The sequence below is a fragment of the Falco peregrinus genome, chromosome Z (assembly GCF_023634155.1).
Source record: "Falco peregrinus isolate bFalPer1 chromosome Z, bFalPer1.pri, whole genome shotgun sequence".
Classification (NCBI taxonomy): Eukaryota; Metazoa; Chordata; class Aves; order Falconiformes; family Falconidae; genus Falco; species Falco peregrinus.
Genome location: NC_073739.1, coordinates 65,542,376 through 65,554,720, shown reverse-complemented (window position 1 = coordinate 65,554,720; position 12,345 = coordinate 65,542,376). Strand labels below are relative to the sequence as shown.

Sequence of the window (12,345 nt, the reverse complement as noted above, 5' to 3'; positions counted from 1 at the left end):
ACTGACCTTGTAAGCCCTTTACTTCCTCCCTGCTCTCTTTCTAAAAAAAAATTTAGAAGACAGAGAAAAGGAAAGAAACAGGGACTAGCTTTACACTATGAACTGAACACTGTATGTATACATGCACCAGAAGCAGAAAAAGGAATGGAAAATGGAAAAGGGAATGGAAAAGGGACGGAGAAGAATCAGGGTGGATCTCCCATGTCTTGACCCTTGTGAATAGTCTCCCTGAAGTGGGGTGAAGTTGATATCTGAGTTAAGGCATATCCACATGAAATGAGGTTTTGACAGATTTTGAGGGCTGAATATTTAGCCTCAAACTGATGGTCAGGTAGTACATGCACTAAAAAGAGTGTCTGAAAGGAGAAGGGAAAATACCTGGTGGTATCTCCTGTGTGCAAATGGAGTCCCTGAGCATGGGAAGCCTTGCACAGGACCTAAGACCAGAGCTGCACTAGTCACATTAAATGGGAGGAAAAAAGGGGGGAGAAAAACAGTGAAGCCAGAGGAAAGTATGCAGTTTACCTTGAGAAACGGTGGTTAAAGGAGTCCTGCTCTTCATAAGCTCCAACAGGTCTGTGAGCTACTCCTGCCATGTGAGACTCAGTATTTCCTTGCACTCTTCCCCAGGCAGCACAGCTGGGGGCTGTGTGCTATCTGGACCTCTTCATTAAGCCACAGAGGAGGCTATTTATATACGGGGCAGGAAGGGAAGGCAGGAAGAAATGTGATTTCCTTTGTTCTAAGCAAACCTGACAACCCAGGCTGGGCCCGCCTTGAGCTTAGGACACAGCCTGCCAGCCTTACTGGCATATCTTCACCAGGAGCCTACGATCCCCTGCACACGCACAGCCCTCATCAGTGAGCAGAGAGACAGTGGTGCCATTGAGCAGCCCTGAAAGTGCTGTTGGCTGCCCAGCTCTTCCTTCCTCTCCTGTGAATGCATTATTGACAGTGATCACAGAGCTGAGGGGCTTGCAGCCTGCCTCGTGCATGGAGGCACCAGCTGTGGCTTTCCTGGGATGTTACTGCTGGCACCAGCCATCCCTCCGATGTAGTGAGAGGGAGAAGAGGAGGGACTTTTGGACCAGGCTTGCCATTGCATTGCACTCACAGCTGAATTTTCCCTTGGGATAGTGAACCAGAGACCCATGCTTCACAGGAGCTTCAGCACCCAGACTTCAGACTCCTGCTTGGCCACCCCAGAGCAAGTAAAGCTGTTGCCTGCAACATGCAATGTCTTCCCACATGGCACAGAGGCTATCTATCTGCCTTGTTCACCATGCCTGGGAGGAAAGTGGGGCTGACAGCGGGGCTTGTGTGGGGTGTTGCAATCCTGCTCAGCTCCTGGGCATGTGTAGCTGGGGTGGCCCTGGGAGGCACAATGGGACAGAGCAAAGAAACCATGAACAGTGGTTGTGAGAGGACCTGCAAAGCAGAGGCCTTGCTTCAGTAGGGCCACACCCAAACCTTTAAGATGATGGAGAAAACCTGGATTTTCTAGGGACTGGGAGAGGACAGTGTGGACTTTGCTGCAGCCCAGGAAGACACTGAAAACTGCCTCACCTGAAGTGGGGCTTGACTTCCTCTGCAAAGAGTGGAGATGTGTTTTAATCTATCATCTCACACAGCAGGGCTGAGTTTTCCCATTTAAAGACCATCTTCCTTTGGTTTAAAATGTGATGTTCTGATAAAGCTAACCCAAGAGACTGGAAACCCATGGTAGCTTTTGGCATGCTCAGCTGTGTGACAGCCATACACCAAGGCTCTGGCCAATGCAGTGTGCCATCGCATATTGTGCTCTTCGACCTTTAGCACTGCTCAGACAAAAGTGTTCCTGAGATATTTGGTCTCAGACATACGTAGCAACAGATGAACTGCCAGGCCATAACTCAGCCCCTGGCTTGTTCCAGCATTAAGTTGTGGTCCTTACTTCACATCGTAATGATCTGGCATGATAGTGCACCCCTATGGTTTGGAGAAAAGGCAATTGTTCCCTGTCGTGGTTTAACCAGGACATTCCTGAATCCCAATGAACAGCTTACAGAATAAGGAAATTTCGCCTTTGTGATTCCTTTACCACAATACAAAAGTGCAGGTGAGGCATAGCTAGCGATCTTGCTTCTTCATCTATTTCTTTGCTACTAGAAAAAAACCAAAGTCCATTGGTAGTTAACTAGGAACTGCAGAGTAACAGAAACTACTGCCCAGAGATCTGTTCTATCATTCAAGCCAAGTTCACCAATACATTATCTAGGAAGACACAAAATCTGTAGCAAGTTATGTAAGGAGTCAGTTAAGATTCAGAACTCAAAGAATTAAAGAAGTCTCCCCGGAGCACAGGAATAGTGCCATATTTATCTGAAAAATTTAGTACTTGCTTTAATCTGCAAGCTTTTTGTATATGTCTGCCTCTTAAAATTGCCAAGGGCTGCTGTGCCTTAAAATGAGAGGTGACAGTGAAAACTGATTGAAAAACAGTGGAGATGTTGTCCAGGTAGGAAGAAGGACAGCTTGTAAATCAAGTTCATGCCTTATTTGCAGGGATTATGTTTCTTCCCAAGTGTTAAAAATATTTTCTGCTTCTTGATTCTACACCGAGGAAAGTGCATTGGTCTGATCTGCAGATATGCAGTTCTCAGGCTGGGTTCTTTCCCACCAGAGGCAGGTATGTGCTACACCCATCCCATAATTAACGCCTGCTCTGGGCCTCTTGTGGAGGAGGATTGCAGTTTGCCAGCATATTTGAAACAGCTCTCCATGACTTTGGGAGTGCTCCCATGAAAGCATTCTTGCTTGTTAAAACATCCAAAATCAAATATGTGCCTGACAGATAGAGGATCATCCCAGCTAGAGATGAAAAATGCCTTAGATCAGAGAATCCATCCCCATGCTAAGGTAAGATATAGCTCTCAACAGACTCACATATCTTCGTTATGCTTCTTGATTTCTCTGCAGGATGCACAGCAAAGGCTTTTAACATCAATCCAGAGGAGGATCTACACAAGAGAAATTCTAAAACAGCATCAGGGAACAGTATGCTTTTTCCCCCTCCCTCTCTTCTTATTTCCTCACATTAAACAATTCATTGACTTTAATTGTATTTGCCTCAGGGAAAGAAACCTGGCAAATTTGAAGACCATTTTTATTATTAGTTAGGTGAGTTTACTTGCCAAGCGTACTTTCCCAAGTTCTCTGAACATCCTACTCATCAGTCATTAACAAAGGCCCCATTCATGGGAAGGCTACCAAACGGGTTTGCAGCATGGTTCACAACTGGCCCCAGGGTGAGAGCTTTCAGACCCCCTCTCTGCCTGCTGCTGTGGCATCCAAGGTCATCTACCATTAAAGAGGATGCTTAAGCCTTGGTAAGTGGAGGAAGACTGCCTAAAGGAAGTCTGAAGTGGAATTGCAATGGCTTAGAACAAAATTGCCATCCAAAAAGTCCCTGTTCTTAAAGACAGCTGCCTCTGTTGTTTGGCGAGGCATTTCCAGTGTGTATCAAGTGCTGCTCCCTCAGGTGTCCATCTCTGAGGCGCGTCATGCAGTCCCTTCTGTGTGCAGCCAGCAGCTGCTCCTTCCCTAACTTAATAGCCCCCCAATAAGAGACACAGGTTCAGTTCCATCTTCAGCCCAAGGAGGCTTACTGTCTGTTTCCTGTTTTCCCAGGGAATGCTCCGAGCACCAAAGCGTGGAGAGCGGGAAGGCATTGTCCCACCTTCTGGCTGAAAGCTGGATCCAAGAGCTGAAAACAAAATTAAGTCCAAGAATTTTATAGAAGAGGAAGGGTGAGTCGGTACTGATCAGGAGACGAGGCTTAAATAAGGCTTTTCAGGATGAAGGAGGGATTCGGACTGGGTACGAGTGCTGCTGCCTCAGCTGTGCAGGTGGTGGTGGGTCTTTCACCTGGAGAAGCCCCCATCTGTCCCCAAAGGCTCCAGGGCTGTGCTGGACCCCAGCAGAGCTGCAGAGGCAGCCGCAGGGCTCTGCTGGCAGTCACCCCTGGGGCAGGGGGGGTGTCAGGGCTCTGCTGGCAGTCGCCCACGGGGCAGGGAGTGGGTGTCAGGGGGTGCCACAGGGGCACGCTTCTCTCTTGCTCCTCCTCAGCAACCCACGGACCTGCTCAGAGAAGATGTTTTAGGTTGAGTGCAAGTTAACTTTTGCCAGAGCAAAACCTTTGCCTCACTTGTTGACCCTTGCGGTCCAAGACCAAGACTGCAGGTTGGTGCAGAAGTGCTTGGATCTGGCAGAGTCCGGCACAGGCGAACGACCAGAGGCTGCTGCTGCAGCAGGCTGGCAGGGATGGTGGCTGCCAGGCAACGTCCTGGAGGGGCCTGGGAGTGGAGGCAGAGAAGAGCTGTGGAGAAGGTAGCTGAACCCTCGCAAGGCGGTGAAGCCTCTCTTCTGCTTTGCACAAGTGCGGAAGCAAAGCTGCGTGGAAACTTGGCACCAGGCTGCTGGTGGTGCCATGTCCCCTCTGCTGCCTGGGGGTAAAAGATCTGCTGTGCGCTTCAGGAGTGCTGAGGGGCATATGGCCTGACCCCGGGGCCCGGAGCACCGTGCTGGTGAGGAGTCTGAGCTAACAAACCTGCATGGAGACAAGGGTAATGGGGAATGCGGAGCCTGACAGGAGGACCATAAGCCTTCACTGGCTCTGTGCTGACAGGGGCAGGGATCTTTACAACACACCGACCAGAAATCCTGCGCCTCCCATATTGTCTTGGATTGCCATGAACAGGATGGTCCCAGCCACAAGCCTTCATAACAGGAGTGCATATTCTTAATTAAGTGCTTCTGGAAGGAATTTTGCTGAGATTTTCTATGAAAACCTGATGGAATTTTTGATGTTTTCTGCCCCAGAGAAGTCCAGCTTGACTGTTCAGAGAGTGTGGACTGTGCAGTCTGCCCCTTCTGCGCCCTCTCCCCGTAACACAGGCTGTGCCTTAAAACCCACAATATATCCTTTCATCTGAATATAATGCATGGGGCAACGCGAGATGGAGCTGCTGGTGGAAGAGGTCATGAAGTTCCACTGCACTAGCATTTTGAAAGGGAATCCTATTAAAGAAATAGCCCGTGACACGGCTGCAGAGAAAGGTCCTGCACTCTGTCAATGTCTTGGCATGGAGTTAGCAGGGAGTATGGGACTGGACACAACTGGAGAGTGGGCTTTTCTTGGCATTGGCCACAATGAGTGTGGTTGTCCAAGGAAAGTTTGTGGGGGAGGTTGAGGGGATAGAAGAAGACAGACATGTTAAAGGGAAGTGTGTTCCTACATAATGAGACATTGTAACATATGTGAAAAAAAAAAAAAAAAAGAAAAAAAAAAAAGAAAAGGGTCCAGAGTGATGAAAGGATTTCCCCAGAAAGAAGGTTGAGCAGAACATAGTTTTGGCTTACCATTATGGTCTATTGTGCCTTTGTAGGCATGGGACTCTTACACTAGACCAGCCCTTGTGTCAAAGCTAGCTGTGATGCCTGAGTTCCCCAAGCTGCTTCTCGTCTGTGAATCAGCTTTGGTTTGTTTCTACCCATGCAGCTGCTATTTTTTATTTAGTCTAATTTTAGCGTATCTACCAGCAGCTGCAAATGTAAATGGTCCCATTTGGTATCCAGCGCATCTGAACAGAAAGTGGCCCACGTGACGTATGTTGGATTCCCCCTTTCTTAAAAACCAGACAAGTAATAAACAGTTTCTGCAAAGTATGATATTTGACAAATTGTATTGCACAATTTTATGTTTTTTTCCTGATAAATCCTGAACTTAAATTGTAAAGCTCACACACAAATATCTCCTTGCAGAACTGGGAAACAAAGGACTTTGTCCCTGAGTGCAACACCAGAGCTGGAGACTGAAGCTTACTGGAAGCACAGAAACAGAGCAGCAAAGCTGACCTCCTGCAAAAGGTGGTATTTTCACATAATGGTGTGTTTGTTTCTGGGGAAAGTAAATGAACCATCTAGGAGGAAAAAAGGGACAAACAAACAAAAAAAGCAGGTAACGATGGTAATGAACTGATGGAAAATATTAAATTTATATCAGCAAGTAATAGTCTGCCAGGTTCAAGACAATTTTTAGGAATACAACTAAACTGTCTGGGGGAATTGATATATCACTAGGATTCTGATATATTTTGATACATTTTGAGATATATGGTTTGTTTTCCCTGCAGGTTCTCCTGCTTCCCTGCCCACAGCTGCTCCCAGAACCCACCGCCTCCTGCAGCCCCAGTGCCCAGCTCACACATGAGGACCAGTGTGAGCTTGGTTCCTGCCTGTATCAGTATGTTGTTTGTGGCCCACCAAGGTTTCACACACATTGGTTGAGTACTACACCCAAACCAAACCAAGACAACTGAGACAAGAAGCTTGCATCCATTCTTGAATCACTGTACCTCCATCAGAAAACAGAAAGCATTTTTGTTCCCCTTGCCGATACAGCAGGCTGGTCCTTTCCAGTCATGCTCTTTGCTGCTCTGTGCATACTGTGAAAGAAATTCAGAGGTGGGTATCTTTTTTGCTCAGCCAGACTTAGATGTCTTAGCTGCTGAACAGGGTCTCTGACTTGGGTTATTCCTTCCTGTTCTTAGAACAGAACAAAATGAACAGTGTAGGTTCATAATCTCAAGATTATGCAGCAGAAGGCTTAATGTTTGCTTATTCAGGACCATACTTAGAGGTCTTGCCTTCTACCAAATATGTTTTCATTTTCTAGCCAGGGATTAGGCAGTGTGGGGTGGCTATACAGATCCTCAGATCAGTCCTATCCTGCCCTGGTAGTCTTCTCCCCAACCTATTATGGTCCCATTCATCAAAAGAGAGACCAAACCAGTTTCTCTTTATTTTTGTCTATGTGCTCTGAGACAGACAAGTTGGGTGGAAGTTTGAGATTAATAATTAATTATTAAAACATCAATACAATAAAATTATCTTATATTTTTTCTTCTTAGTGAAGTTTCATGTTGAGTATTTGAAACCAGCAACCCAGATGTGATTTCGAAGACCACTGGCAGTCTTTGCTCATTAATCTTGCTGAATCATAGAATCGTTTAAGTTGGAAAAGACCTTTCAGATCATCGAGTACAACCATTCACCTAACACTGCCAAGTCCACCACTAAACCATGTCCCATTAGTTCATAGGAAAGTCATGGCTGATTTGCTTTAGTGCATTCCACAGATCAGTATCTCTTCAAGACAAAACTGGTTTATTTTCCATGGTTCCAAAAACCAAAGTCCAGATGTACAGCCAGCAACAGCTGCTCGTAGCAGAAATGAACCAGTGATACATATGGGAAACATAAGACCTTCCTAAACACACAGTGGTCCTAGATTTTGGGGAGGGTGGTATTGCTTGTTTGGGTTGGCTTGCCTGAAAGAATGCACAATCTGCCAGCATAACAAAGATTCATCATCCTGATTAGGCAAGATTTCCTAGCACCATCTCCACAGCCTCTTCATTCCTACTAATCGAGCATCTGGAACACAGGCTGCCAAAAAAACGCTGACCTATCAGATTCCAAAACAGATTTTAGGAGACTTATCTACTGTCTTAAACAGATCTTCTGATAAAGCTCCCACTCTACAGCAGCAGGTTTGTTGTAAATTCCCACAGAGGTTCATTTTATAATGGAGGCATATTATTTTATTAAAATCAAATTATCACAGAACACTTTAAAAACGTGAATTAAATTACTAAGCACGCCTGCACTGAAGGTAAGCTTTATTACTCGAGAAGTGAAGATCTGTTACAGTTGAGTAAGGCCTAAGACTGATCCTTGCAAGGATGAACATTGCACCTGGAAAAGACTGTGCCAGTTGAGGGAAGTGATGACAAAAATATTTTTTAGGTGGGTTGATGGAGAATTCAGTACCTTGCCTGAGCACTGGGTTGAGCAACGTTGTGTTTAGCCATCACTTTAGGTATCCTTACTGCCTGCCTTCTTGTTTTCAATCACAGATTACACACTCCACCTGCTTCTCCAAATTATATCTGATGCCAGGAGTAAGCCAGATCAGCTTTGATGATCCTCATGCACTTAAGCAGCAGGTTGATTTTTTCATGTAGCATTATTTTTTGATTCAAGTTTCAGTATCATTACAGGGTTGTCAATACCTGTCAATACTAGAACCACTGTACTGAAAACAGTCTTCTGAAAATCAGCACAGCAGAATCAGGCCTTTGGGTATAAACCTTTCAGATCTACCACCTTGTCTTGCACATCACACTATTTGTACGATGAAATAGTGCATTTTATTGTCAGGCAAGGAATCCTATAACCAAACTAGTTCGCAGTCTGAGAGAGAAGAGGTAATGCAGGTCATTGGCAATGGTGCACACTGCCCGCTTCGCTGTCATCACCATAAAATTCTGACATACATAAACGTTGATATAAAACCTCCCTGTCATGGCAGCCACAAGCCAGCCACAGCTTCTAACCTCAGTGCTATGATGATGTCCAAAGGCAGCTGAGAAGCGGCAACACCTGCACACATTGCAGAGTACAAACACCTTCCCAGCTTTGCCAGCTTTGCTCCTCTGACAGGGTGCTGCAGCAGGGATGGAGGAGCCTGGGGGCATCTCTCTGCTGTCTCCTGGCTCAAATGCCCATTTGAGCTGCAGCCTCTCTGTGGAAGAGTTTCCTATCAAAGTTGTGGGTTTATTTCAGAAGCACAAGGGCTTCATACTGTTATTCATACCACAGTAAATAAAATACAAAGCACTGTGAATTCATGTCTGAACTACCTACCAGTCATTCTTGGTCAGCAGTCGGGAGATGACATCTCTTGCTTTGATGGGTCTCTGATTTTACTCTCAGATCTCACTTGCCATTTCAAACATCCCTGTTCCCTGTGGTTATGCTTGTTTTCCACCCAACCTTTTATTTTAAGTACAGGCAGCTAAAATGTATGTTCATGCTGTTGGAATTATTAGTGATTCCTGGTCTTCAAACACTGAAAAAGTTATATTATTGCAGCCCTGAACACTGCTGCATATTTTCACATTTTACGTGCATTTTTTTTCTGAAGTATGAGTTGTTGCAAGTATTTGTCATTAGACATACGCAATATCCACATGTATTTAGATTTGCTCTATGGATATTTGCATAGCTATAAACAATGAGTACCATTTAGGGTGGCAGAATCATATCATTCATTACATATGACCATTTCATATTTTTTAAATCTCTGAACATAACTCTGTTTCCTGGCTTATAATAAAAAGTTATAATGAAAATGCATCCTCAAAAGCATCATATTTGTTATACATCATTCTTTCTTTATAAAAGTTTCAGTCAAGCAGAAACACTGAACACACTGGATACTACATGGTTTATAGGGATGATAGCAAATGGTTAATAATAACTGCTTGTTATTCAGCTGTACATCAACATTACTTCCATATACTATCAGGCAACTACCTAAAAATAATTTTACCTGTCAAAATCAGATTACTAACAAATAGGGGAAAGTACTCAAAAAGACATTGTGAAATATTCAAAAAAGTAATTTTACTAGTTCCATGCTAACATCATAACTGAGACAAAGTTGAATCAATCTACTTTTCCAATGTAATGTGCTATTTATATAAGGGGGCATTGAAATAAAAGACAATGGAGAAAAACACTGGATATCTGCAGAGGTGGATATACTACTTTGTAGCCCTCCATCAGCTTACTTGAAAGCAGGGATGAGGAAATAAATGTGAAAAAAACCCCAATATGAATAGTTTGTTGGTTTATATCCCTTTTATTAGACATATAATTAATTGTATTAGCTAAATTGCTAGTGAGCTGTGCTCAGGCTTTGCCAAGGGGAACAGCTCCTTGCTGAGGCTCCTGTCCCACTGGCCATCAGCCCTGCTCTGCAGAAGAGCGGTGCAGATTCAGAAGAGGACAACTGTGGAGTCTGAAATCACTTCTGAAAGTGATGTAGCTGCTATAGTTAGAGAAAAATCAAAGTCACCTCTTGCTTAAGCTAAAAATGTCCACCCTGTAGTCCTTTTAAACTGGGAGAGCAGCTGCCCCCACCGCTTCCAACTTTTTGTGCTGCAGGGGCCATCCTGCCTGGGTGCTGATCTCCTAACCCAGAGCGCTAACCACCTAGGCTGCATTTTATTCTCATGCACCACCCTAAGCCCAGGCTTCAGGCACGTCAGGCTCAGCCGACTGGCAGGCTGGTGACTGCAGCTCTCATAGCTGGGCTGAAAGGCCTTAGGAGTTGAGGAGCGATGGACCTCGACAAAACTCTTTTGTCTTGTTTGGTTCCTCATCCTCTCCCTCGTCTTTGTTGATGGAGCTCCCACGTGGGTGGGATCTGAGGGCAGTGCCCTGCCCTGTCAGCCCAGGTGATTTGTCTGGGGGTGACAGGGATGGGGCTCCATGCCTCATCCCTCCTGCAGGATTCATCCTCCCCTTTTGTGCCTCCCCAGAAACTCAAACAGCAAAGCGTGCTCACAGGTGTTGGCCTGGCTGGAGCCGCATGGCTCACCTTGTGTCACCCCACGCCTGCAGCACACTATCTGGACATACCCCAGCACTGCAGTGGGGGCACCCAAAATTGCATTCACTGCATTCACTGCATACAACTGTACCCTCCCTGCCTCAGTTTCCCCACCGTTTAAAATGGTGTTACTAACTCGCACAATGGGCCATTATAGTTAATGAGCAAACATCTCTGATGTGCTCTGCAAAGAAAAGGCGCTGCATGCTCTTAGAGCTGAGTATACTCATATCTTAGAACAAAGCTGTTATAAGAACACAGAACTTGTGCCATGTACAGTAGACATTTCTAGCATAGCTTTTATTGAGGTTAATATAATATTCATAACACTGCTAAAGGACTATTTGTTGGACTAAAGGATTTTGCTACTGGCATTTATCTATAGAAAAGTTTTTCTGTTTTATGCCCACATACTAGCATATAATTATAGTAATAAAGTCTAGTCCCTTCCTTGAAGTGACTGCTGCCAGTATTATGAAATCATGGCAATAGCTGTAAAAATAAAAGAGGTCACAACCCCTACACACACACACACACCCACTCTGTAGCTAATATCAAATAGCTTTGGTGGGAAAATGCAGACCTTTAAACTTTCTCTACCAAACTCAATGCATTCTGTATTTAACTTATCCTCTAAAACAGTTTGTGTTATAGGAATTTGAAAACTGCATATAACCATGGAAAAAGTCTGTACTTAATTAGCTACTGAGTCCAGCTTGATTTAACCAAAATAACAACCATTTCTTTGTGCTAACTATTTTTAATGATATGCATTACATGCATCAGCCTGTCCTTATGCCAAGGCTCTTCGAGCATCAACTCCTGCTTCATTGTTCTAGTTTTGGCACAATGAAGTATCAGGAAATGTCTGCACAGAGGTGCTTTTTCATGTCCAGCAGGGCAAGAACATTTCATTCTCAGGAACAAAGCCAATTATCTCGAAATTGTAGTGGCATCAAGCACAATACATTACAAGCTCTCAGGTGCCTCCTGGGAAGGCAGCACAGGGAGCTGGAGAAATGGCAAAGGCAGGTAGGAAAGGCTGCTATCTGTGTTCTTTGTGAGACTTTTCTAGGGTCTTCTACAGCAAATACCCCTTCTTCGCCATTATATATAAGCAGCAGAAAAAAAGTGTTAGGGGATTTGTGTTAGTTGCGCGAGAAGGAAAAGCAGAGCGAGTACAACCTGAGCCCCACGTGTCACAGCAAAACATAGAAGGCAGCACCCACATGCAGCACCCAGGACGAAGTGAGTCTGGCTTTAGCTGCTGAGCATCTTCAGATGTAAACCTGCACATAGAGGTTTTTAGTGCCTTCCTTTTAGGATGCTTACACTGAAGCCCTGGTTTCACAAAGTGTTCGAGCTGCCCTGCTGAAGGAGCTTGAACTTCTTCAGGTGTTCAGAGCAAATCTCCAAAAGTCATGCCCTGCATGTGAGTGCATTTGACATCACTCATTACTCAAAAAATTGCAGCTTCAGATTTGGCTGTGGCCAAAGGAAGACAGAATTGAAAGTACAGTCAGAAAGTAAGAACAGAAATTACAGATAAATCAAAAGCATAAGACTGCTGCATTTGACAGCCTCTTCCTGTTCCCTAAACTTCATAGTTTGAAGAGTGTCAGAGGCATACAGTGCAGACAGTTGAAAAGCACAATTCCCAGCACGGCCCTGAGTGAGCTGCCTTGTTTTGTTTTCATAGCTGAGGCCTTTGGAGCCAGTGGGAAAAGAAAAACAACAACAAAACTCTCAGTTCTTCACTCTTCTTTGCTGGAAGTGAAAACTAAGGAAACATAAGCAATGTAGAGAGGGAAAAAGGTGGCAGAAGTAGTTTACAGGTTGTCAAA

General features: G+C 44.8%; 2 long non-coding RNA genes across 3 annotated transcripts in view; one reads left to right on the top strand and one right to left on the bottom strand.

Annotated features, from left to right (window-relative positions):
• The window catches only part of LOC114013440 (uncharacterized), a 43,413-nt gene extending 42,220 nt beyond the window's left edge, over positions 1 to 1,193 (bottom strand). Inside the window, exon 1 of the long non-coding RNA XR_003556397.2 lies at positions 526 to 1,193. This is a non-coding gene — a long non-coding RNA (uncharacterized LOC114013440). The remainder of the gene's footprint in view (positions 1 to 525) is intronic.
• Positions 1,194 to 3,277: 2,084 nt separating this feature from the next.
• On the top strand, positions 3,278 to 12,073 carry LOC129782780 (uncharacterized). 2 transcript variants are annotated; one of them, XR_008744890.1, is made up of 4 exons: positions 3,278 to 3,788; positions 5,803 to 5,907; positions 6,174 to 6,504; positions 6,951 to 12,073. It is a non-coding gene; the product is annotated as an uncharacterized LOC129782780 (long non-coding RNA). The 2 variants fall into 2 exon arrangements; XR_008744889.1 differs by lacking the exon at positions 6,951 to 12,073 and having other exon boundaries at positions 6,174 to 6,941.
• The last annotated feature ends 272 nt before the right edge of the window (positions 12,074 to 12,345 follow it).